At 34.3% G+C, this 22,328-nt stretch overlaps 1 long non-coding RNA gene across 2 annotated transcripts; it reads right to left on the bottom strand.

Annotated features, from left to right (window-relative positions):
- Positions 1 to 11,060: 11,060 nt before the first annotated feature.
- LOC126590929 (uncharacterized) lies at positions 11,061 to 11,989 on the bottom strand. 2 transcript variants are annotated; one of them, XR_007612202.1, is made up of 2 exons: positions 11,489 to 11,989; positions 11,061 to 11,356 (listed from the first exon to the last, which is right to left on the bottom strand). It is a non-coding gene; the product is annotated as an uncharacterized LOC126590929 (long non-coding RNA). The 2 variants fall into 2 exon arrangements; XR_007612203.1 differs by having other exon boundaries at positions 11,061 to 11,350.
- Positions 11,990 to 22,328: the final 10,339 nt, after the last annotated feature.

The following is a 22,328-nucleotide window of genomic DNA, read 5'->3' as shown; positions in this document are numbered from 1 at the left end:
ATCTCATGGACCATTTAGAAAACCACTTCAAACTTGGAGGTTTAAAATGTAGTTAGCATAAAAAATAAGGAGTAGTTTTACATTTTTCGAAGAGATGTGCATATTTGTGAAGAGTGTAACGCTTATGTTTAAGGAATGAGCTACTTAGTACTACGGTTTAGTAGTATTTTTCTTCACTTGTAAGTGAGAGGTCTTAGGTTTGATTTTCGTTAAAGGCGAATTTGAACCACATTATTGCTAGTCCATTGTGAGGTTAAGCATACCCTCTTCCCTTAATGTAGATAATATCGTTTATTAAAAAATGTTTAAGTAATGAGCTCATTATGGGCTTAACTTCTAATTCTTTTATTGAGGATCCGAGCTTAGCATCTGGGCCTTGACAAATCTAGCTTCCATTTCAAATCCCAAAACATTGTCTAAAGCTAAATTCACTTTATTTTTCTCAAACGTAAATTAGGTTGGTTGGCCAGAATAATGTACTCACTTTTATGCACTCAAGCTTGAATCTATTTTTCAGAGTTTAGAACTTGAATCTCTATCTTTGTAGTGAGAAAATAAAAAACTTAATTTTCCAATAAAGTTGATCTGATGGAAGGAAGAATGAACTTGAAATATGAATTAATTTTGAAGATTCTGAAATGCAATTTCAAAGAATGACATGAAGGCGCTTAACTTGACTGAAACATAGGAAAAGTGATTAAAAGAAACATAAGAATTCCTAAAAGAGATTAGAATACGATGAAAAATTTCATGCACTTTCGGAGCCATAATATTTGACTAACCATCTTAAATCAAACTTTAAATAGAAAAAGTAATCAGAAAAAGAAAAGAATAAGCAAGAAACCTAATCAAGGCAGTTCTTCTTCCAGCTTAATTAACCAGTTAATAACTAGTGTTTTTAGTGCACAAATTGCTAACAATGTATGTATGTTTGATTTATTTTTCACTAATGCAATTAGTCGATGACATAAAGTAGATAGGTCTGAGAGATAGGATTGAGATTGTCTCATATAGTTTGCTTTTTTATCTATTGGTAGTTGCTCATACATACTTGAGAGGGTGGTAGACAAATTCATGAGATGAAACATAAATTAAGCTCCAAAAGGTAGACAACATCAATGAGAAAGGGAAGCAGATCGGTCCCAAAGACTTAGTCAGAGTCCCATATTCTTCCTCTAGAACATATTAACCTCCTTTTGAGAGACATTTTATGGGTCCATTTGTCCCAGTCAGACTACAAATCATTTCTTCTGGTGAGAACCTAGTCATGAAACTATGGACCCACTTTGACCATCGGCCTAGCTTGGTTCGTAGGGAGTGAATCTGGATAAGTTTATGTGCAAAATAAGTATTATTTCACGTCGAAGTTTCTACTAAAACATGTTAAAACCTAAAGGTCGTACTTCAACAAAGTTATTAACATGTAACTAACCCTAATACTTTTAGAGGTTCTGGTTTAAACAACTTTAATCGTCGTCTAACATAGTATTAGAGTTTTAATTTTCGGAGGTTCTAGATTTGAAAACTCAAATTCTTCATGTCTTACATATTTTCGGTTTTATAGACGCAATGTTGAATTATTCCCTTAAAGCTTAGACTTTTGACACTCAATGATGGTTTTCTACAATCAAGTTACTTTGAACAAATTAGGTTAGAAGCAATCATATATAACAACAACCCTAATGATTTTACTGTCCGGACTAGCTAGTATTGTGTTCCCCAATAAAAGTGGTTGCATGTCCTTGATTAGCATTGGGATATGACAATTTGAGCTAAGTGAATAAGTGCTTAAGGTCAAATAAACTAAAGCATCTTTATGGCTTTTAAATTATGACACATTTACATATTCAATTTCTTATCGGTAAATGCTAGAGAGACCATCTATACAAATTGAATTTTTATAAATTATATGATATGGTTGTTGATGAAATTAAATTTTTATAAATCATATGGCATGGTTGTTGATGATTAAATTATTATTTAACTATTAATTAACTTGTTTATTTCTCATTAATGACGCATCATATAATTTATATATATAGTTTAAAAGGTTGGTCTATCTAACATTTTTCATTTCTTATTAGGAAAGGGAAATTTTTATTTTTTATTTTTAAAGGAGAAGAAAAAGGGGGCTGCGGACCTAATTGTGCTGCTTTTGAGAAAAGATGTCACTACTAAAACCTCAATAATCACCCAAGCTTAATTAGTGCTTATTTATTTGTTGAAAGAAGTGCAATAATCATTTTGCCCATGATTAAGTGTTTGAAAACTAACAATTCAAGAAATTACATCCAGATAATTAATACTACAATTTCTCACCTTTTTTTTATGCTTGTCGTAAAATTTTCACTCTTCATATGATTTTTCTCAGCCTAAAATAATAATTACCGAGGCAAAGAAGAATAACAATCCACCAACAACAAATGATAGCAATCCATTTTTGTGTTCAATTTCTCTTGTCCTAATGACCAGCAAACACCACTACAAAATGGATAAACCCTACATGTGTTACAACTGATTTTGTCTGCATCTCATCAATTGCTTCTGAACAAAATAAGAAAGGATTGTATTTTTCCTTCATGGCATTCTGACTCAACATGGCAGCAGCCAAACAATTAGATTGCTATGCTCAATTGGACTGCACTACGTATCACATTGTGCATCCCAACATGCCACGCGAGTTTCCTAGGTACAAGTCAATAGCACACTCAATTTCAAAGGTTCGTGATAATATCAATAAGTAGTGAGGGGTATGGTGTATCTGTGTAACATATATAGGTTGATAGGATCTTGCAACTACTAGCAAAGATAACAATTATGGAAACACGTTTAAATTTTGAGAAGGCATACGAAACTAGAACTCAAAAAAGTTCTTACCCATCATGCTGCCATGTGAGAAGGCAACTAATTTCAACACCTCAAATTATAACATACAGGGAACGATAATGGGTTGGTGTTAAATTGCATATGTAACATATTTGTTCAAATGCCTTTATGAATCTTATTATCAATGGTTTATGGTAAGAAAACAATCAAACTAACAGCAAGGAAAATGCCAAACCTGTAGAATTATGACTCTTTGTATTGATTTGTGGAAAATATTACAAGGTTATATTAATCCCTATTTAGGTAGGAATTCTACACTAATTGCAATTGGAAATTACAGTTCTATAATACATGCTACAATTACTAAGAGGAATCAAAATTAATTAAGGCTAATCTAACACTCTCCCCTCCCCCGAAACTTGACAAGCTTGGTCGGACAAGTTTGGAACAAAGGATTCCATGACGATGCTGATGAAGGGCTTTTGTGAGGAGGTTAGCCGGTTGATCGACAAATGGAATATAACAAAACACGATGACTACCAATAACAACTTTTTCATAGACAAAGTGATAATCAAGTTCGACCTGACATGTGCGAGCATGATGAATGGGATTAGCTGCAAGATAGGTGGCACTCAGAGTATCACACAGTAGTCAATCGCACCCTAAGTTCACTAAGGGCTGGTTTGGTATTGCTGTGCTTTGAAAAAAAACTGCTGTGAAAATAAGCGGCTGTGCTATGAGAATAAGCGGCTGTGAAATAAATCAGCAGAGTGTTTGGTAAACTTTTTTGTAAAAGTGATTTTGGAAAAAAAAGCAGTCTGATAGTGGGTCTTTTCATTAAAAGAGCACTGTAGCTTCGTGTGCTTTGAAAAAAAGCCAATTTTCCAAAGCTGCAAATAGCAGCTTCAGCTTTTTCCTTTGATTTCAGCTTATTCTCACAACAACTTTCAAAACAAGGCATTTTTTTCAGTTTACCAAACACCTAAAACCCTCACAGCTTTTTTTCATGGGTGCTTTTTTTTAAGCACCTCACTCCCAAACCACCCCTAAGAAGGAAGCAAACCCAAGTGGTCTCAGTATACACATGAGTAAGGGAGTGATATTCAGACTCAGCACTTGAGCCTAGAATGATACATGGAGCAAATTATGCTAAATTGAAAAGCAAAAAAAAAAAAAAAAAGGCCATAGACAAAAAATTGGGTGCTTAAAAATTGCCAACGACTAAGGAAGAAGGAGGAGTCAGTGAGTTTAGAAATATGGAAGGTAAAAAGAGGTTTTATTAGGGATAAAACAGGAAAAATATTTACGAGTTTTTAAAGCATTAAATACTTATTTTGGAGTGTTATTGAAGTCCACATGGCACTTAATGAGGAGCAAAAACAAATTAGAGAAGGTAAATGAAGAACGTAGCTAACATTCCTCACTGAACAATACAATCGAATGATGAGGGCATGTTCCAAATGAGCTGGGAACAAGGCATGTTCGATCACATTCACAAGCATACAATCAAATGATCAACTTGTATGGAATTACGTGCATAGTTTTTCCTTCTCCAATTTGTCTTTCTCTTTATTGAAAACATTGGTGTGGCTTTGAAGCTTTCTCTGATGTTGACCAGCCAAGAAATTAAAAGAAAATAATGTGTCCTCTGTGGACAAATGAGAACTCCGTGGTCACTTTCGTCCGGATTGGAACAACCTGCTTGTCAAAAAGTTGACAACCACTCGACATCCGTAATCACTAACAGTTTATGTTATATTCATCTACCATGTGATAACTATTAGAAGGTAATTAAGTTAAAATTAATTAGGTATAGGTCAACATTCACAAACATAGAATTCCCCGTCAACTACGAAAATAGGTAAAATCATAAAACAATACTTGGCTACTCAAAGGTGAGTAGGAACTCCTACTCAAAACTCTTAGTGTTTTAATCACAGAGTTTTGTGCTTATGATCAGAACCGTTTATACTATGAATCACACTATAAAGATCATCTCTGCAAAAAAAATAAATTATAACTAAGGTCGTTTAGTCAATCTATTGTAGCAAATACATAGACGGTTTGTAATGCTTTTACCAATTCCGTTAATTTGTTTTGAAACAGTTCGATGACTCAACGATCTTAGTTTTAATTGATTTTTTGCAGAGGCGATCTTTAAAGGGTGATTTATAATATGAACAATTCTGATTATAAACACGAAGTTCTATAAATTGACAATGAACAATTTTGTGAAATTTTGAGTAGGAGTTCCTACACATCTTTTAGAAACCAAGTATTGTTCAAAACCATATGCCAATTTGATAACTACTTAAGATTTAAATCTACTAGAAAGGTAATTAAAAGAAAGTTAAAGACATAAATAGTTAAAAGGTTATTAAAGAAAACTCAGCCTTCATATTAAAGAGGAGGTGCAAAATAATGAAGTACCTATATATCAAAGGTTTGCATTGTTCGCACCATTAGGTGTGGTCTTCCATGCCAAAGAGTACATTTCCTTATACATAAATACCTTTCTGCATGATTGGGACATTCACATGTAAACTTTCAAATAGATTCTAAAGTCTAATAAAGGGGAAAAGAAAGAAACAACTTCTTCCAAATAGATTGTCCATACATTTTTGCTATTGTCATGGATCGGTGAGAGTTACTAGTCGATTCCAAATCAATTATCCGCGGACATTATGCATATATGGCAGCCAAAAACTACTCTTGGAGAGTGATGAAGAATTGGTACACGTAGGGAGCTTCAATCCATACGTTTCTTCTTCCATGGTAAAATAAAAAGAAAGCTTTTTAGTTAAAATGGTTTTTGAGATTGGCATAACTCCGTACTTTGGTTCATAAGATATGAAATCGATAGAAGTGGTCCCTGAGTTGTTCATCATCTATCATTTTGGTTATTTCGTGAAAAAGCTCTGTTAAATAAGGACTATAATGACAAAAATACCCCTAACTTAATAAACAATGAGCCTAAATGATTTTGACAAAAATTGAGGGTAATTTTTTCATTTTGTTTCTTATTTAATTGAATTGTTCACGAAATAACCAAAATGATTGACTGTGAACAAGCTTAAGAACCAATTCTATCAATTTTAAATTTCAAGAATTAAAGTGAGGAGTTAGACTAATTTCAGTGACCATTTGGTATAAAAAGCTAAAAAAAATTGTCCCCTAGATCCCTCTTACTTTAATAGGCACAATTTGTAGCACTACTTCTTCTTGACTAAGTGTACGTATAGTACAAACATAATCAACCCAAAGTGATATAACAATCTGAACTGTTCATCTTTCTACATCCACTAAAAGTTCATATTTTCGAAAGAGAAAATCTGAAAAAAATCAAAATTAGGTGAGATGAATGGAGTGTCAACATAAATGACAATCGACGGTTAAATCTAGGGTTTATGGATTATGGTGTGGAGTTTCGAGGTTGACCCCATCTCGAAGGCTGTAAAGCTTGTCATTACGAGTATTTTATATTTATATTTTTTTATTGATCACACTTGTAGTTTAATTACTATGAATTTTTATTAATTTTGCACTCAAACAAAAATACTATTCATGAGGGTTTAGAGGTTTTAAAAATCCAACGACGATGTAACTATCATCCAAGCCTAGATGATGCAATCATGAGAGTTTTTATATTTCTTTTACATTTTTCAGACTTGTAAATTAATTATTATGATTTTTTTTGTTTTCACAAGGGTTCAGAGGGTTTTAAAAATTCAAATGACGATGTACCCATAGTCAAGGCATAGCGGATGTGATCACAAACGATTACATATTCTTTCACATTTTTCACACTTGTACATTAATTATTATGAATTTTCTAATGTGGTTTGGTATTTTATAGGAAAAATCAAATTACACTAACAAACTCATAATAATTGATTTTTAAGTGTGAAAAATGTGAAACAAATATGCAAGTGCTCGTGATCGCATCTTCTATGCTTTGACGATGGGTATGTCGGCATTTGAATTTTTAAAACCCTCCAAACCATGAACAACATTTTTAAGAGGAGTTAAAAATGCTAATAATTCAAAGTAATTTATTCACAACTATGAAAATGTGAAAATCATGCCAAAGCTTGTGGCCGCATCCTCCATACTTTGACGATAACTACATCTTCATTCGGATTTTTAGGGTTTAGGGTATGTAGATACTAATTTAGTGACAATGTATATAGATACTAATTTAGTATGACATTTTTTATTTGATTATTTATTGAAGTAATTTTTTTTTTGTTTAACAGGTAACGGGTCGGGTCATATTATCTGTTAATTTTAATGGGGCAAGCTCCGTTCATTTTAACAGCTTTGACACGAAACAAACCATTAAAATGTCGGATATGTCACCAAAATGATACGAACACCACAGACATGACACGATCACCAAGTCTACCTATAACCACTTAGTGTTTTCATAAATGTTACTATAAGAAATACTAAAAGTATTTCTCTGATCCAAACATAACATTTTTACATATAATATTATTTTGATCAAATTCTAGATAAAGAAATTTTTTTGGTTGATTTTTAAAGCACGTTTAGCAAATCGTTTGTTTTTATTAATGACTGATAGAAATATGTACGGAATATTCATTATTAACTCCTATATTAGAGCATTTCCACCTTATCTAATTGCTCTGATCTGATGATATTTTTCTTCATTTGGAAGTGAAAGGTCTTAAATTCGAATCTCGTGAATGACGAATTCGATACCAAATTAGGTTGCCCATTATGTGGCTCAGTCAAATTCTCCCTCCCCTTAATATAAAAATATCGATGGGTTCAAAAAAGAAAATAATTTCCTTAGCAATTGGGTTGATTCAATCCCCCAAAACAAACAAAATCATCTCCAACCCACGCCCATCAGTCAGGCAATCCAGTGGCCCCAATACCCACGTGTAGGATGAGAACCAACCATGTAGCATCTACATCGAGAATTCAAGTATTGTATGTCATTTCCGCCAGCCTCTGCGCCTGAGTCCATTTGATGTCAGGTTGACATCGACCAACATTATATATTCTTTCGATGCCAGATTCCTCACGGACAAGGATTGTCTTTCTTTCATGTCCTCCTGTTTTGTGTGGTCACGGTTAAGCCACGTTAACATTTTATATTATTTTTTTATAAAGATAATAAAACAAAAATGAATAGTAATATAAAATGTTGACGTGGCTTAACTGTAACCACACAAACAGAAAGACATTGAAAGATATGGAAAAAGGGAGGGCAGATAATCCTTATCCATTCCTCCCCCTCCGACAACCCATTAGTCGAGTTGTTGTTCCTTCTAACTGAAGACGACCCATCAAACGAACCAAGCTCTGGAAACTCAAATACGACGCGGAATACCTCCCCCTCCGATGGCTCATCAGACGAGTTGTTGTTCCTTTTAATTTTAATAATTTTTTTATTATTTTAAATAATTTTTTGATTCTAATTGCCAGCCCTGTTTAGTTTATGAGTTAGAGATACACTTAAGAAATTACCATTTACCAAAGTAATAATTGTGTTTGTCCAATTGACGTGGCAATTATTGCATAAGTGGGTGGAGGTGTTCTTACTTGATTTGTAAACATACTCTTGTATATATTACTGTTTTTACCATTAACAATAGTTTAAACAAATAAATAATGACAAGAATGATGGACTAATCAGGGCTATTGGTGGGGACAAGCATCCTCGCTAGATATTTTTTGTGGGGATTCGGAGATCAATCAATTGTGTTCGTTCATTGTATATCATGAGGTCAGTTTTTGTTAGGTACTATTTATATTTAATTTTAAATTAAAAATTAAAAATGATTTCTAATTGCACGATGTATGATATATGATTGATTAATCCTCCGGATTCCAATAAAGAGAATCTGGAGAGGATTCCATTCCTATTGGTGGTACACTTGTTGCAAGTATACATTATCCTAGAAAAGCACCTTGACAAAGTATAGAAAAATAAAAAGGAAAACTAATAAAAAGAGCTTGAAAACTTTGAGTTTTAATGATAAAGACAAAATAAAGGGTAAAGTGAATAGTATCAGGATTGACTTTTTAGTGTAAAAATGTGGCTTTTCGTTAAAGTGAACAGTACCGGATGCTTTTCGTTAAAATTCCCAAAATAAAAAGGTCAATTGGGCTAAATGCGGTTGAAATCTTGAGTTTTAAAACAATGGAAGTAACTCTCATCTTAGTTTAGTGCTTGTGAAAAAATGAGAGTTTGAACCTGTAAAATGATGGCTAGAAATACACAGTCGATAAAGCAACAAGATTCCATATATACTTTTGAATGGCGGTGCAAAGGAAGGGTTGCGAAGATTTTAATGAAACATGACTATCAATAATAAAGTATTGTAGGCGGCTTGTCTTCGATTGGAATATCCTATGCATTGAGCTTAAGCTTTTTGTTAAATAAAATTTTTAGAATCATGTACATTCACAATCAAACATGCATAAAGATGGTTTGAAATTGAAAGCTCTTTCAAAATGTGCAAACTAGAGAAATTTTCTAGGGCTTGTGTATATATTTTCGATCTCGTTTATGTAAATAATATTATTTTGTTAAGAGATCTCATTTCTAGAGAAGTGGTCCTAAATTAACATATGTAAAGCATGTATTGATATATAAAGTGTTGAAAGAGATATAGGACTCGTTTGGAAAGTACTTTTAAAATGATTGGAAGCGTTTTTGTTAAAATTGATTTGAGTTCCAAAAACACTAAGTGTCTTTTTGGAAGAAGCACCTAATATATGTTTCTTGGAGAAAGCACTTAAAATGATTTTTCATGATTCACTTGAATTTTTACTAATGATTGGTTTTGAAAATAGTTTCACCAAAAGTGTTTTCAATAATTTTAAAAGTACTTCCAAATGAGCTCATATATTCCTTACTCGAAAAGACAATTCTTCAGACAAGCATTGAATTTTCATTTGACAACAATGCCAATATGCAAAGCTTGAAAACACATCCATCTTTCAACCCTAAATTTGTCATCAACTAAATTGGAATTGGCGCATCACTAAATTTGAAGATTAAATATTATTAGATACGAATTGAAATGTTTACATCAAAAGTCAGAAAATTAAACAACCTCTTCGGTTCAAAGCAACCCCACATATGATAGCCCCCACACGCATGACATAAGACGTCACCTAATGCGCAACCCCATTACATGCACAAGGAGTGAAAAGAAACTCTTTCAATATGCTATTTGATGATATCCCTAATTTTATTCTGCATTGATACAAACCCCTTATATGGACCATGTATATAGTATTGTGGTATGCGAATTTTTTGCATATATAAATATTTAAAGGTACTTTGGTAATCATTTTGTTTTAATTTTATGTTTTACGTATTTTTTGTACTTTGAGATGTGAGGAAAGTATATAGAGGAAAGGTAGGAGTAAGAAGGATGATAATATAAACAAATAATGAATACAACAAAAGCTTGAAAGTGAAAACAACCTTAAGTAGTTTTTTACTTTAAATTTTGACTTTTTATTTTGAATGAGCCCTAAAAAGTTAAATTGTATATTTACCTTTTTCTTGGAAAAAAAATTGTATATTTGTCTGAAATATAAACTTATGATAGTGGCAGAGCCACATGAGGGGTCAGGATAGGCTTAGGCCCCTTCTGCATCTCCCATCATAGTATGTAGGTTTACGAGACTTTCATAACCAACATTTTAAAACCGCATCGAAGTGTTGAAACAAAACAAAATCTTGAAAGTGAAAACTAGTCAGATGAGCTAGACGGAATATCATACAAATAAAAATTTAACTTTGCACAGTAAATTAGTCAAATGAGCTAGCCAACAAGTTACAAGTTAGTCAGTGATAAAAAGTGCAACTGGAAGAACAAAACTTAACTGACCAATATGTTCAACTAATCAGAGTCTGCCCATATTAGTTTCACAACAATAATTCCTAAACTTGAACACATTTACATATCAGTTCATTATGCAAACAACAATGACAAAACAATTGTGAATTAAAGTATACTGGATTGACTGGTGAAGTTCACCAGGCAACTAAATACAAATTTGTCAGTTAATCAAACGCAAATCTACCACTTAAAATTAGTTCACTACTAGTTATTCATTCTAGTCAACAACAATTCAGTTCGTTGCTCATAATATGCAGTGTAAACTTAGTCTCTAACAAATATCAACTAACAATTCATAGGATGCATGAAGCATATGCAAGTAAATAAGATATGTGGATAAGTTTAAGAGACAAAGAACGCAATAAGTTTTTGGCAAAAAAAGCTCACATCTGGGTTAAAAAACCGAGGACTCTCCACTGAGTCTAATATACTAGTGTAAACAAGATTCTTACAAAGTACCACACAAAGCTCAATTCCTAGACCTAGTCTACGGAGTAGCTTTACCTTTGTGCACATTGCCTTACACGAGACGGATTCTTTCGATCTTGGCAGCTCCTCATAAGCTCTTCACCTTGTGGCACCGAAAATGTATTGTTTCCAATCTTCACAAGATGACAGCTCCTCCTGAACTCTTCACCTTGTGGCATCGAGACCAACACACAACAAATGCACATGATTCAATGACTAGTCAGTTTCTTCAATCAAACAGTTGAAAAAAGAAATTGATGAGAATCCGAATATGGGGCCAGTTTAAAGATTTGAAACTCACCGAAAATGTATTGTTTCCAATCTTCACAAGATGACAGCTCCTCCTGAACTCTTCACCTTGTGGCATCGAGACCAACACACAACAAATGCACATGATTCAATGACTAGTCAGTTTCTTCAGTCAAACAGTTGAAAAAAGAAATTGATGAGAATCCGAATATGGGGCCAGTTTAAAGATTTGAAACTTGAAGAACTTGGCCACTAAATTAAAACAAAACCATGAAGACAATGCTACCTTAATATGTAGTGATTGGGTATTTGATGCATGAATATGGTTTTGTGACTAGGGTTTCAATGAAGAACACAAGTGGTAGCTCAAAGCTAAAATCAACTCTTTTGAAAATGTAAAACTCCTAGCCAAAACAAATGAGCATATAAAATGAATTTAAGCAAGCAATTTCAAAGATAGATTTAGAAATATTCGATGAAGAACATTACCCATAAAATATGTTTGATGCTCCTAGGAGATCTGAGATGGAGATGAAAATAAAGCTCTCAAAACTTTTCCAATCTCAAACCCCAAAAACAAATAAACCCTAGATTGGTCTTTATAAAGAGGGTTAAGTTTCAGACAAGAAAGATGACAAGAAAAGCCACATGTGCATAAACAATCTGGAAAGATCTAGGGCTAAAAAACCATTTTCGGGAAAAAGTTGTCAAATGGCCCAAATGGATTGTCTTAAAGTGTGTGCCCAGCTTGCGTGAAAGTAGCAAGAAGTTTTGACTAGACAAAATCAACTGGAAATAATGGCATGAAATGCATATGTATGAACAAACCTTTGATGTAAGAAGTTAAGCTCTTGAAATGATATTTTCAATAGCAAGATCCTAAAGTAGTATTTTAACCTTAAATCAAATTAGAGCATGATGGTACAATTTACAACATTTGACAAAGGAAGTTAATAATAAATCTAGACTTTACAAAAACAATTTTAAAATGTTTTTGACTTTTAATTTTTAGTTTTTATTTTGTATGAGCCCTAACGGGTTAAATCGTATATTTACCTAAAATCTTGAACTTATATTCATGCATGCATGCATGGTATTTGTAATTTGTAGAACACAACTAATTTTGAGGTTGTATGAAGCAATCCAGATAATTCGAAATTAATGGCATAACTGATGGAAAGTGGGAAGCCGTGAAATTGAAGAAAAAGGATGTTCCTAATAATAGGGACAAAACGTGATCACGGGGTTAATAGATGTTTGGCAAGTGGAACTAGAAAATGGCCCTATATAATATAAGATGTTGTAGAAATGGATGTCCACTCAAATAATGGGCAAGTTGCCCTTCCACTATTTAGCATGTGATTTACTTGTATAAAAACAAGCCTTATGAAACACAACAAAGTGATAGATAGATGTGAGGAGTTCACGGGAAAGAAAGAGAGGAAGGAAGGAAGAGGAAGAGAGAGAAGGAAGAGGAAGAGAGGGAATAGAGGAAGATGAGAGGAGATAATAGAGAGAGTTATCTTTGTACTCCTATTATTTCAAATTATAATGAAAGCACCGTTGCTGCCCCGAGGACGTACTCCAGTCACACTGACTGTAGAGGAACCTCGTAAATTTTGTGTCTTGTTTCATTTATTCCACTGCACCCACAGTCGATTTTACAACACGTTATCAGCACGAGAAGCTCTCATGTCAGTGGAAAGCACAACGCCACAAATCCTGTTCACCTCCTTCAGCTGGAATCTCATAGATAAGAAACAATTTTCATTTCATCTTCAAATCTCAATACAATTGATTTACTTGAAGCAACTATATATATTGTTGTATGACTGTATATCATCATTTGCAGAAGCAAAAGAGTACATACTCAAAATTCGTAAAGAATTTGACAGCCATGTAAACAGCCTCTGAACTCCAACTTGCGGACCTCGGATTAAAATACTTTCTTCTTGAAAGTTGTTCGTCCACTCAGTATCTACAACATATCAAAATTTCAGAAAACTTTAACGGTGCGATCGTTGCAGATGTCTGAAATACTAAACCAGTTTCCAATTTCCGCAGAAAACTGGACAGCCACCTTATGAGTACCATAACTCTATTTCTGTAGCTCAAATCGAAATTGTTTCTTCACGAAAGTTGTTTGGTATCCTCTTATCCATATCATACTAAAATTTGAACTAAATCTAACGGTTTGATCTTCTCATAAGTTGCAGACACTCTTGACTCCAAAACTTATGGGAACCGTTTCGACTTTTTCGAAACTCACCGGAGGAGGAACACCAATTGGAACTTATTGTTACTTTTACTTCCTGAGTAACTAACAGGACTTGTTGTTGTGAAATGAAAACATTAATAAAATAAGGACAATTTGAATGGGTGCCCCGACAGAAGTGAAGGGAAGAAATAATAAAAAAATAATAATAAAGTTTATAGTGGGAAGTTGATGAGACCATCACCATTATGAAAAGAAATAATAAAATTATATATTTATTTATGTGCATGGTGTTGGTTTAAAGCCCATGTCACAAGTTCTATTTATTTAAAGCAATTTATTTATAGTGGGTAGAATTATTACCCTGCTTTAAAGCTTTGATATTTATGTGAATGGTGCTGAATCAAAGCCCTTGTCACAAGCTTTATTTACTTTAAAGCAATTTATTTACCATGGACGGTTTTACCGCCTATTGCTTTAAGTTTTGATGGTGCTGAATTAAAGCCCTTGTCACAAACTTTATTTACTTAAATGCAATTTATTCATTATGGCTGGAATTACCGTCTATTGCTTTAATTTATTTATTGTACTTATCTTTTGTTACTATGAGTATATACAGGACCTGAAGTTCCTTGATCAGATCAGAACCTGCAGTTTCTTGATCCTCATCATATAAAATGATTGGACCTGAAGTTCCATCATACAAAAGGATCTGGCATGAAGTCCCTTGATCCTGAAGATCAGGACATGAAGTTCCTAGATGAGTACCATAAGTTTGAAGTGCCGCAGTGCCTTAACTTAATTGTAATAAAAGCCATAAGAGTCTCAGTTTACAGACTATTAAATAAGGACCAGAAGTTCCTTATGTCCATACTCAAAATGGTTTAGCAGAAGCCTTTATTAAGCGAATGAAATTGATTTCCCGCGCTCTGCTCATGAAAACGAAATTGCCAATTTTCTACATGGGGACATGTAAACTTTACATGATGCATTATTAATTCGGTTGAGACATGTTACCGACCATCAATACTTCTCAGTACAACTCGGGTTTGAACCAACCAAACATTATACATTTACGAGTTTTTGGTTGTGTTGTCTATGTGCCCGTAAGACTGCCACAACGTACTGAAATGAGGCATCATTGCAGATTAGGCATTGATGTTGAACACCATCTATCATTCAATATTTGGAATTCTTGATTGGGGATATGTTTACCGCATGGTTTGCGGACTGTCATTTTGATAAGACAATTTTCCCGCCATTAGGGGGAGAAAATAACATCGTTCCAGAAGAACAATGAGAAAATATCATTCCAGAAGAATGATGAGAAACGACCGTTCCAGAAGAACGAAGATAATTTGTCTTATTCACGAAACAAACAATGAGAAAATGAAATTGAAATAATTGAATGATGCAACGAAAGTGATGAAATCATATATACTTACTGCAAATGTGCCTACAAGAATTGATGTCTCTGTTGGACAAAATAATGAGACAGTAAATGATTTATCTATTGCACGCCTGAAGCGTGGCAGATTTTTAGACTCAAAAGGTTCAGTTATTCGAAAGAAGAATAATATGGCACTACTGAACTATTGCATTCCCGAAGCATAACTGTTGCATGCCAGAAGCATGACAGTCGCTGCATGGATACACGTCCCAGATAGGACAATCCACAGACATAGGAATATTGATGTCTCATACATGAAGCATAATAGACATATAGGTTCCAAAGACTCAACTCCCGGAAGTGGAGATTAAAATCCAAGCTCTATAATGCTCAAGAGGAGGTTATGATCCACATTCTCTAAATTATGACTATCCTGGAAGAGATAGCGTCATGCCCTTGAAGAGGCAATGGATATCCAAAGAAATGAAAAGTTTTTATGCATGCGCGTGCACATGAGAATATGGGATCACGGATTGATGATAACCAATGGTAATTTTGGTTTTTACAAGTAGCTACTAAATTCATCAATGAGCTGTGTTAATATTGAGTCACGTTCTTTTGTTCGTCGACAAAAGAAAAATTATTGGCAAAAAATGGAGAAAGGCAATTCCATTACAATTTTGTAAGAACGTGGGCAAATGAACCTATATATATTTGAATACAATACAAATAGCCAAAGGATGTTGAACCAAGGAGGTTATATATGGGCATTTGTAATATAGTGTAATACACTTACATGATATGACACAAGGTTGTAAACGAGTTCATATGAATGGAGAATTATATACGAAGGGTTGTGAGTCGCCCACATTATATCTCCATAAGTAAATCCCTCAAGTATACATGGGAGCAAATTGCTCTGTATAAATTCCAAAGAAAAATGTGTCATGAAGTGTAGAAAATCCTTGAAGGATTCAAATTGCTTGAAGGAAGCCCCTGAAGGGTAAAGCATAAAATATATACTCAATATCAATGGATGATATAAATTGCCTTAGTGAGTACTATCATTATGATATTGTTGCAACATACTAAAATCTCTTGCAAGAGTCAATGACATTAAATTATAACTCTTGAAGAGTTGATGATATTAAATTGGGACTCCTGAATAGTCTAGAAAAATTATAAAGTGTTGAAGGAATTATTGTCTCGAGCTGCAGATCGAACAATCTACCAACACGAATCTTATCCATGATATTTATGATATTAAAAGAACCATATGGATTGAAGATTATGAGTTGAATACTCATATGATGAAGACACTAAGAATAATCATTTATCTTCGTGAGGGTAAAGATAAATTAATATTTGGTCCAGAAGTACCATATCTTAGTGAAGTATATGCTTTATTGTATTTGGCACAATACATTGAATGAAATAAAGCTTATTTATTAATATCTCCAAGAAATTACAGATATATACATACACATGAGCTAAAACAAACAAACAGGATGGAGCCTTCACAAAGGTTGCTCATGTGAAGCCTCAGTACTCGGAAGTACCCCAGAAGGGGGAGGCACTGGAGATTGATCATGTGGCACCCCAGTACTTAGCAAAACACCAGAAGGGGAAGGCATCAGTTGCTTTCGGAATCTAGCAACGAACCTCTGGTGATCACTTTGAATCCGACTTTCAGATTCCTGCAGTTGGACGAGCTTTCTTTTCATGCTCGTAGAGTAACTATTTGCAAGCACGTGTAACACCCTATTCTCGTGCTTGAGCCCTCTGATCTCTTGTTTAAGACTTGCCACTTCCGCCATCAATGATTCAACTTGGCGAGTCTGAGCAAGTAGGCGTTGGCCCATATTGGACACAGAGCCAGCACACTGAACACTGAGAGCCAAGGAGTCTTGAACGGCCGACTCTTCAGACCGTTCTGAAAGGATCTTGTTATCCCTTGGAGTGAGAAGATTCCTAGCTACCACAGTAGCGGTTATGTTATTCTTCATCATAGAGTCCCCAACCGTAAGAGGACCATTAGAAGATAAGAAGGACGGGCGCCATATATTATCCTGACGCTGCTCGTCTATATCACTCCTAAGACTCAAATCTAAGCAAATGTTAGATGGGCAAGTCATTTTTCAGAAATGATGAAGGAAAAACAGAGGTCAAATAAAATTTCAAAGGTGCAAGATAGGGGAAATTTCTACAAGCAGCAACTTTCTGAGCATACTCTTGAACACAATTGATGTCTCTATAAAAGAAGAGGCAACAGAGCCGCTTGTTCAAAGATCGAAGAGGCACCGCTCTCCGAATTTCAAAAGCCAGATTTTTCTGAATAAAGTTCGTTGGCATTTTTCAGACGTAATCTCAGCTTTTTCAGATGTCGCGTGCAATTTTGTCAAAGATCTCTGACAAAGTTGAAAACGCGTAAATCTTACTGTTCTATTTACACCACAGTTGCTGACAAGAGTAAAAGCACAGCACCACCACTTGCTATTGAGAAATCTCTATATATGTCGACCTTTGTTCTCCATAACAAGGCAGACCCGCAACACTGCAAGAATACCTAACTCTTCCTCATCTCCGAGAATGCATCTTCAACATAGCATCTCGAAATACTCAGTTTTCTTCCTCTCCGAGAATACCTCTTCAAACATGTCACACCAGAGCAAGATTATCACATATCTTCAGGGACCAGAGCAAGATTATCTCATATCATGCAATCTCCCTGTCCTTTCCTTTGTCCATGTTCTTGCCTGCAAAGACAAGGATAAGGAAAGCAATATGTCGGAACCTCCACTCAAACTCCCGGTAAGGAACCGATTGCCTGGAACCTTTCCTGATTGCTTACCTAGTATTGCTCTCGAGTAGTCATCTTCAACGGTTGGAGTTGGGTCTCCAGTCACCAAGAAGTGATGAACCATCCAAATGCAAGGGTTTGCATTCCACTTCTGCACCAGGGGACAAATCCTACAAGAGAAGATGCCACATATGCATGGGGGGAAAAGCAGTGAAAATACTACTTAAGCAAGGGGAGCAAGTAAGGAAAGTGAAAATGATACATTGAAGCATGTGGAGACAAGCGCAACAAACGCGTGCTGATTCATCCCTGATAAAACTGAAGATCACTTGCCACATGAAGCTCCTCATGGTCCAATTTCATTCAAGATCAAGCCTCGAAGGTCCTTAAAGAAATCACAAGTCCGATTCAAGATCAAGTGTTCACTACTCTTGAATCAAATTCCACTCCAGATAAAAGGAGTAAATTCAGACCTTTGGATGCTAGTCTAGCAGAAAGTCCTACAACCCAGTTCAAGAAAAAGCCTGTGGAAAGTTAACAACAAGTAAAGCAACTCTTTTAGCAACTCTTCTTACTAAGAGACTAAAGCAGAACGATCAACGATCAACCTAAATGATTTGAAATCTGGGGGAGATACTCATCAGGGGGAGCATTCAAAACAAATCAAGATTTTAACGAGTCAATCGAAGACTTGTGGCCATCCAAGGGGGAGTGTTGTAGAAATGGATGTCCACTCAAATAATGGGCAAGTTGCCCTTCCACTATTTAGCATGTGATTTACTTGTATAAAAACAAGCCTTATGAAACACAACAAAGTGATAGATAGATGTGAGGAGTTCACGGGAAAGAAAGAGAGGAAGGAAGGAAGAGGAAGAGAGAGAAGGAAGAGGAAGAGAGGGAATAGAGGAAGATGAGAGGAGATAATAGAGAGAGTTATCTTTGTACTCCTATTATTTCAAATTATAATGAAAGCACCGTTGCTGCCCCGAGGACGTACTCCAGTCACACTGACTGTAGAGGAACCTCGTAAATTTTGTGTCTTGTTTCATTTATTCCACTGCACCCACAGTCGATTTTACAACATAAGACATTTTCTTTCTTTTTTATTATTTGAACAAATAATATTATCTATATTAATGGGTAGAGCAGTGGGCTAAGCCACTAATGAGGGTAAAACAGTGGGCTAAGCCTCATAATGAACTAGTAATAATGTGGTTCAAATTCACATTTGTCGAGAATCGAATATAAGACTTTTCATTTGCAAGTGAAGAAGAATACCACTAAACCGTCGTACTAAGTAGCATAAGAACTTTTTATATCGACTATATTTGGTCATAATTAATTCATTAGGTAGCCAAAGAAAGGGTACTTACTGGTCGGACATGAAAGAAAGTTGATCAGTTTTTTCCTGAGTTGGAATTCCACCATTCCAAAGTGGTAGTCAATCATATGTAACTAGAGTACGTAATAAAATTGTTCATGCGGTGCGGTCACGACGTATGTTTTCAAATCGTGAGTATTGTCATTGGGATATATTTGAACTCGAATTATCGTTTGATATTGTAGCATCGGATGTTAATATTTCAATTCTAATATGAATGAATTATTTATCCTTGATAAAAAAAAGTTCATATTTTGGTCTCAAATATTAATGACCAAATATATCACGACAACTCCAACAAACAAGGACTCATCCTCTCTTCCTAAAGCACAACGGAAAGCGATGATTAAAGGGCAACCTCTTAATCTCTTTTTCCACCAAACAAGGAAATATATATATATATATATATATATATATATATATATATATAGATATATATATAGAAGATTATAAAATATTAGCAAGCCATATTTGACTAATCTTTTTATTTCTGCCTTCTTTTTCTTGCCGAGAAATTAGCTTTAATCCCTCAAGGTTGTTTTCATAGAAAATAATCATAACTGGATGGATCAGTTCTATGCTCTGAATATTTGTATTCTATGGATTTTATTCACTACTGCGCACTCACTTTATTAGTTTAAATAAGTTCTAGTTTTGGTTTTATTTTATTCACATTTTTACATCACTATGCCTCGACTCCGGTCGGGGTATGTCATCAGTGATAAGAATTAGATCGAAGGTGGATGCAGGGTGGAGAGAAATAAAGTGAGGTAGGGTTATCTTAAGAGGTATGCTATCCACACATGCTTTTTTACTTCATATACACCCTCTTAATTCGTGACTGTCGGATCGATTAAATTAAAGAAGATCAAATGACAATAATTAACATCTTTTGTGTGAGAAGTAAAAATGTGTGTGTGGATAGCACATCTCTTGCCTTAATATCTTTGTTTATCAGAAGAAGAAAAAAAAAAGAAATTAAGTTATGATTCCTGATTTTTCTTTCTCGTTAATTGAAACCGTATTTTATTTTAGTTTTTGTTTAAGGTTCTTAGACTTTTGTCTATTGTTTGAATATTAAACTACTTACATGTCAACATATTTGTTTTTGGATGAAGAATAAATTTATTAAAGCGAAAAACCTCGAGTACAACTGGTACCAGCAAGATCAAAGTTTAAAGCTGGACCGGGAAAGTTTGACACAACACCATCCCAAATATAGTTTGGCACACCACCAGTCTTCTAAATTCAGCCACCACGGCACTCAGGTTCCATGGGATAGACCAGTTACCAAGAACCGCCTGGATCACTAATCTTGATTCCCCTTCCACTTGAAGATTTGTATAACCTTTTTTGAGAGCAAAAGATATCCCCTCCTTAAGCGCCTTAGCCCCTGCCTCCGATATAGTCGCATCATCCATGTTAAAAGAACCTGCTCCCATAACCTGTCGCTGGTCAATTCTCAAAACAAACCCTGCAGTCGCTTTATGAAGACTCACCGACCCATCAAAATTTAGCTTGATGAAATTGGGGTCACATATGAAAAGGCAATTGCCTTGGATCTCATATGAAAAAGGATTAATACCTCTGAAATGTTTATTATTTACATATCAACATGTCAATTTTAAAACTAAAACTTATTAATATTTCTATTTTTAATTTTTGCCAATATTATTTTTAGTTTTAATTTGTACCCATAATTTTTAATTTGAATACGTACCCCTACTTTTTACTTTAATTTGGTACTTATTTTTTTTTTTTGCTGAATTTATCCATGCTAATTACATGTATTTGACTTGGCTTTCCCATATTAGATAATTGGTGTCAATGAGTTTCACAGAAACAAGATGAGAAATGTTGGGAATGGAGAGAGGAGGAAACGTGGAGGAGGAAGCCATGAGAGAGAGAACACAAAGAATGAGGATCGAACGAGGCTTGTTAGAAAATTGATACCATGTAGAAACTGGTTTTCCTTGATTATTACACCATCAATATACAATATATATATATACAAGTGAGTAGATAATACTCTACGGTTACATCTTAAAGATCATAAACATACACATAAATATGGAGTTACAATATAACAAACAATTGGCCAATATTCTATAATTAGTGTCATTAATTATCGTAACTCCCAAACATATTTTATGTTAAATATATCAATAGTTATTTTTCCAAATATATTAATAATTATTTAGGTAGAATATGTGAAGTACAATATTATTCTATTCTTGATTGTTAAGTAATTATTATATTTTCAAAATATTATTTGAATTTGTTTTTTTTTTTTTACGAAATTTTTCGAATTGGTTTAAATTTCATAATTTGTGTGGATATTGAATGTATAAATGCATAAGTTAAATCTTTTAAATAATGCTAGTGTCCTCGATTAAATTAGTTATTTAAACAAACAAGGTTTCATTCTAACAATTAACATATATATAATAATTTTTTTTATTATATATATATATATATTCCGAATAAGGGCATTTTAGTAATTGACACACCTCGATCCGGAATGTCCACTAGGACCTCGAATCAAGCTGTGATGGCAATAAAGTGTAGTGACGTGGAAAATGTGTATAAATTTAAACCTAAAGTGCCTAAATACAAGAGTGAGCTGGTGAGCGGGAGTAAACCCATTTCACACGTGACGTCAAAGCATAAGTAAAGTACAATAGAGTGGATTGAGAATTATACCCTCAGAGATAACCACTTATACTGAGATTTGCCAAGGGTCCTCGTCGATACAAAAGTTCAGCAGTTAAAACCTGGAGGGGCGAAAAATAAGGGTGAGTGGGTCTGAAAATAAAGTTTTATAAAAACCTTTCTGAAAAATTATAACTTCTCGCCATAAAACATGTATAGTTTCCAAAATATACTTACTACGTATAGTATAAAAATACTTACCGTAGCCTGCAAAATCTCAAGAATTCATTACGGCACAATATCTCATAACTAAGGGCAGGACATCCAAAATCGCAAAATCTCAACAATAATATAAGTAAAATCAGGTGCTCGTCAATCTATGATAGCACACAAGTCGGAGTCGCCTAATGCGACCTGTACGACTGAACTGATACTCATTAATCTATGCCAGCAC

The sequence above is a fragment of the Malus sylvestris genome, chromosome 11, assembly GCF_916048215.2.
Source record: "Malus sylvestris chromosome 11, drMalSylv7.2, whole genome shotgun sequence".
In the NCBI taxonomy this organism is placed as follows: Eukaryota; Viridiplantae; Streptophyta; class Magnoliopsida; order Rosales; family Rosaceae; genus Malus; species Malus sylvestris.
This window is presented reverse-complemented; position numbering and strand designations above follow the sequence as displayed.